At 30.6% G+C, this 5,327-nt stretch overlaps 1 pseudogene; it reads left to right on the top strand.

The window, feature by feature from the left end:
- The first annotated feature begins 4,030 nt into the window (after positions 1–4,030).
- LOC111381933 lies at positions 4,031–4,635 on the top strand (annotated as a pseudogene).
- The last annotated feature ends 692 nt before the right edge of the window (positions 4,636–5,327 follow it).

Genomic DNA, 5,327 nt, shown 5'->3' with positions numbered 1-5,327 from the left:
TGAAATATAGTGTAGATGACCAAAAGGAATTTAAAGACCAGATAAAAGAACTGTTAGGAGCCAAATTGATTAGGCCTAGTAAAAGCCCATATAGCAGTCCAGCCTTTATGGTTAGAAAATTTAGCGAGATAAAAAGAGGAAAAGCCAGGATGGTGATAAATTATAAAAAAATAAAAGAAGTTATCAAATTTGATGGATATTACTTGCCAAATAAGGACACCCTTATTAAGCAGGTACAAAATAAAAAAATATTCTCAAAATTTGATTGTAAGTCAGGTTTTTGACAAATCATACTTACAGAAGAAAGTAAACCATTAACTGCATTTAGTACCCCTAATCCTTTAGGACAATACGAATGGAATGTAATGCCATTTGGGTTGAAAAATGCACCACAGATATTCTAGAGAAGAATGGATGAGGTAATTAAACCAATTACTCATTTTTGTATTGTATATGTAAATCATTTACTTATTCATTCAAATAATATTGAAGAACATATTGAATATCTTGAGAAATTTTGTTATATTATGAAAAAAATGGTATTACACTTTCTCAAAAGAAAGTTGAGATAACTAAAATAGAAATAGAATTTTTAGGATTATTTATAAAAGAAAGAGAATTGCAGCTGCAATCTCATATTGGAGAGAAACTTCAAGAATTTTCTGAAAAAATCAAAGATAAAAAATAATTACAAAACTTCCTTGGTATATTGAATTATGTTGAATGATTCATTGAAAATTGTGCCAAACTAAAAAATTATTTTCTTCCAAAGTTAAGAAAAAATATAATATGATTTTGGGAAGAACAAGATTGTAAAAATATAAGAAAGTTAAAAGAAGAATTAAAGGTATTGCCCAAACTTATTATCCCATAAGAAGAAGATTTCTTTATCCTTGAAACTGATGCTTCAAATAATTACTGAGGAGCAGTATTAAATGTTAAAAAGAATCATAAAGAATACAAATGTGAAAAGAATTGTTCTTGTTCTGAGATACTTGCAGGTTATACATTAGGAACATTCAAAGAAGTTGAAACGAGATATGAGACGAATAGAAAAGAACTCATTGCTGTAAAAAGGGGAGTTCAAAAATATGAAAATTATTTATTACCAAAAAAGTTCTTGATTAGAACTGATAATACTCAAGTTAAAGTTTTTTTGAAAAATAATGTTGATCCATCTATTGCCAATAGATACATTATTAGGATACAAATTTGGTTTTCATACTTCAAATTTGATATTGAATATATAAAAGGTAAAACTAACTTTCTTCCTGATTATCTCAGCAGGGATGGAGCTAGAACAACTAAGGACGAAGATCCAAATACTTGAAATAAAAGTTTCCTATTTGGAAACACAAATTCAAAATATCCAAGATAGCATTCGAGACAAAAATATAGCCCTTAAGGCAGAAGTAACTTGTACCAAGTCTAGTATCCCTTTACAGGGACCAGTAAATACTAGCGCTTTTCCCGAGGATAAAGGGAAAGAAAAGAAGGTAGTAGGAACCCCTTCACAGGGAATACTTAAGCCTATTACTGGTAATGAAGATATTCGAAATATCAAAAATGAAGATAGCTCTTCACAGAGCCAAATTCAATCTAAATTTTCTATTGAAAGGATAGATCCAAAAGATATTGTCAAAATATGCAATGAGGCAAAATTTTCCAGAAAAGATAACTATGAAGAAGTCATATTCTTTATTGTTATTTTTAATGTTCTATCAGATTGATATCTGGAGATTGAAAAGTGGATGAAGACTCTCCACTATTCAAAATACAACAAGATAAACTTCTATCCAGGAGCACCAGCCAACTGGGTACGAAACTGTTTTGAGATAGGAAATATACTCTGTATATATCCCAGCAAAGATCTCAAAAAAATAGTCCAGTTTCCAACCAACTTTAGGAAGGCTGTTAAAAGATATACTAAAATAGTCAAGACAACAAACATATACATCAGATTCCATTCAGCAACTATGGAATGGGATCCTGCTCTTGAATATATGCATCTATCATTCCATGTTATCAAAATGAGACTTACAAACCAACATTTTTTACCAACCAATCAAAAGATTGTTAAAAATGAATACCAAGATATCATAAATATGATGCCTACAGACGAGCAAAAGGGTACAAAGAAATATTTGAACATGTAACTCAGATTATTACTGAGAAAGAAAAAATATGGATTTATCGATCTGAAGACCATATAATTTACTCCAATGCAAGGATGGCCACAAAAGAAGAAGACATATGTTATCTTGACCATTTATTGTCCTTAATTATCTCAAACCAAGTACATGGATCAGAAGATATGGCGAAAGAACTGTGCAAACTACTCTGGAACTACAATGACCACCATTGTGAATACTGTGTAGTGAAAAATATGAGTCAAACATCTCTCAACAGTGAAGAATTCCCTGCAGAATTCTTTGATTCAAAGATGGAAAAGTGATAGTGACAAAAGTGGCACTTTATCACTACTTTAATAAAGAAATTTATTAAAGAAAAACTGTGACCACTAAAAGACAGAAGATATTGCAAGAAAGTCTCCATAATTGTGATCACTCACCTACTGGTTGTCATAAGTGGAAGAAAAAATCAAAGATAAGGTAGAAAATTTCAAAAAGAGAGGTCCATCTAGCAAGAAAATAATGGAGAAATTGGTGGAGATAAGACTACTAAGCTACCCAACAAAAGAAAAGAGGATACAGCTCTCAAGATAATATTCTCAAAACCTTCTATAAAAGGAAGCAAGAAGGAAGATGGAAGATATCTCGAAACAACTTATCTCTAAAACACTCTGAAAAAACACATCTCAAATATTTTGTAATCTGTATATACCACTTGTATTCAGAAAAATTTAGATAGTCTGAAGATAGCAAAGCTTGTAATAAGGTAATCACTTATGAAGTTCTAAATTTCATAAGGTGAGTACCAAAGGTATGTAAATATAGATTGTAAGCATGTACTATTTCAGTTAATGAATATCAAAGTAAAGTTTGTTATGTCTAATAAAATTTTCATAAAAGGATTTTGTTAAATTTCTCATGATTCATCGGCTGTACAGATAGAGATTTTAAAAGATTTTCAAAACGTTGATTTTGAATGGATGTTAGCCATGCCAAAGTACCCGTCTTTGATGAATGGTTTAGGGGAAAAAAGGCGATTTTCTAACAAAATCGTAGCACCTTGTGTGTGAGTTATCTTTTAAAATTTCGTTCCAAGTAAGAACTTGATTTTGAAAAGAATATGAATAGAGGTGAAAACAGAGACTCTGAATATTGTGAAATAGCGTATGTGGTAATACGGCTAGTTCTCTAGAGTGAGAAATGCAATCTTAATTGAAAAGCCTTTTGCGCAAGCAGTTGTGGATCCAAATGATTCCAAAAAACATTTTAAACTTTTACTTGATTCAGAAGATTGGTTAAGTATATATAAAGCATGTATAAAAGCATATTGGAGTGAAAGCCTGTTTACTTCCATTCGATTACTGTAAGTTATTTATTCGCTTTTATATGCTCATACTTTGATGATCACTTCACAAGCATCCACATCAACTTCTTATAATTATAATGATTTCAGATTATATTTAGATGATAAAGATATTTCGTTTTTACTTAAAATAGCTGAAAATTTTGAAGACATATTTTCTGTTAGCCAAGAAAAATTTGAAGAAATATATCAAGATATAGATTATTATTGTAAGTATAATATAGGACTTGATTCTATAAGAACTAGTAGAGAAATAAAAAATGTGGAAGATATTTTAACTAAACATAAAAATATAGAAGAAGAGGTTTCAAAAGGAATAATTCTAGAATACATAACTGAGAAATATCAACCTAGAATCTTTAAAAAATTATCAAGATACAGAGAATATTCAGAAGTATTTGAAAGATTAAAAAATGTAAATATAAATCCTGATTAAAAAAAATATTAAAAGTTATAGGATATATCTTGCAAATAATAAAAGTAACGTTAAAATAGTATTTCTAATAATAAAGGAAAATAAAATCAATATTATATTCATTCACAACTGTCCCCAGTAATGGCAAGAGCCGGTGGGATAACGAGCGCGGTGAACGTGGGAATCGCAGTGCAAGCTGATTGGGAAAATCGGGAATTCATTTCCCACATTTCTCTCAATGTCCGTCGCCTATTTGACTTCCTTGTACAATTTTGTACCCATTTCGTATAAACCCTTTTCTTCTTCACTCTTTTTCTAATTTGATTATTTAATGATTATTTTTTTTCCTTTTCAATTGTAGAGGCAACCACAAAAAATAAGTTGGCGAAGTTGAATGAGAAGCTTGATACATTGGATCGGCGTCTCGAATTACTAGAAGTACAAGTGGGCACTGCTACGGCCAATTCAGCCTTGTTTACGACCTGATTGGATCGAAATTCTCAGATCGAGGTCTGTCATAAATAGTGCCATTGATTTCGTGATTGTATTTTTTTTTTTTTTTTGGCTGTCGGCAACTTATTTTTGTTGTCGTTATTGTGTAGAATCTTTATGGATATATTTTACATGAAAATATAAGATGTTGGAATGTCATTTCATGGATTCAGATGTAAAACTTTGGTTGATATGCACTTTATTTGAATTGTTATGTTATAAATTTTGGGTAACTGCTGTTACTTTTGGCATTTCTCCTTTGGGGGTTATGTTTTCTTTCACCTTCTTAATTGGTGACATCTTGACGTTTTTAGAGGATATTGTATGGGTCTAAATTTTATTTTTTTGGAGGGTACGATGATTGATGAGGAGACATGTTAATCATATGCTTGTGGAGGGTTTGGATTTTACCTAAATTCTTGTTTGGGGGTTCTTAAGCTTTTCTCATAGAGTCCTATTTCCTATTCCGATAGGAAATGATGGGGAACTGAAGTTAAGCATAAAAATATGGTTTTGATTGGATTTTGTGTAGAGTTTATTCAAATTATGTTTGTTTAGATTAGTTTTAATATTTAATAATGTTCAAGTTTATAAGAAATCCATTTGATTTTTAGCTTCTTTCCCCTTAAAAAGGATCGTAGTGTTGCATTTTATTACTATTATTGACGATTGAATATTGATATCTTCTTCCCTCTAAATTCTTATTCTTTATTCTCTCCTCTTCTTTTTCCGTATTTCTCTTTTCGTTCTGCATCCTATTTCAATAGTATATTGGGCAACATATATGGAATCTATAGGTGTAAAGCGAGCTGGTATCATGATAATAATCTCGGTGGCTGAGATAGATATAGCTAGTTTTGACGGATCAATTTCAGTAGATCGTCTCTGCAATGTTTTACTACTTTCAGAGGGTTTTATTCTTCTT

The sequence above is a fragment of the Olea europaea genome, unplaced genomic scaffold (assembly GCF_002742605.1).
Source record: "Olea europaea var. sylvestris unplaced genomic scaffold, O_europaea_v1 scaffold2398, whole genome shotgun sequence".
NCBI classification, from domain to species: Eukaryota; Viridiplantae; Streptophyta; class Magnoliopsida; order Lamiales; family Oleaceae; genus Olea; species Olea europaea.
This window is presented reverse-complemented; position numbering and strand designations above follow the sequence as displayed.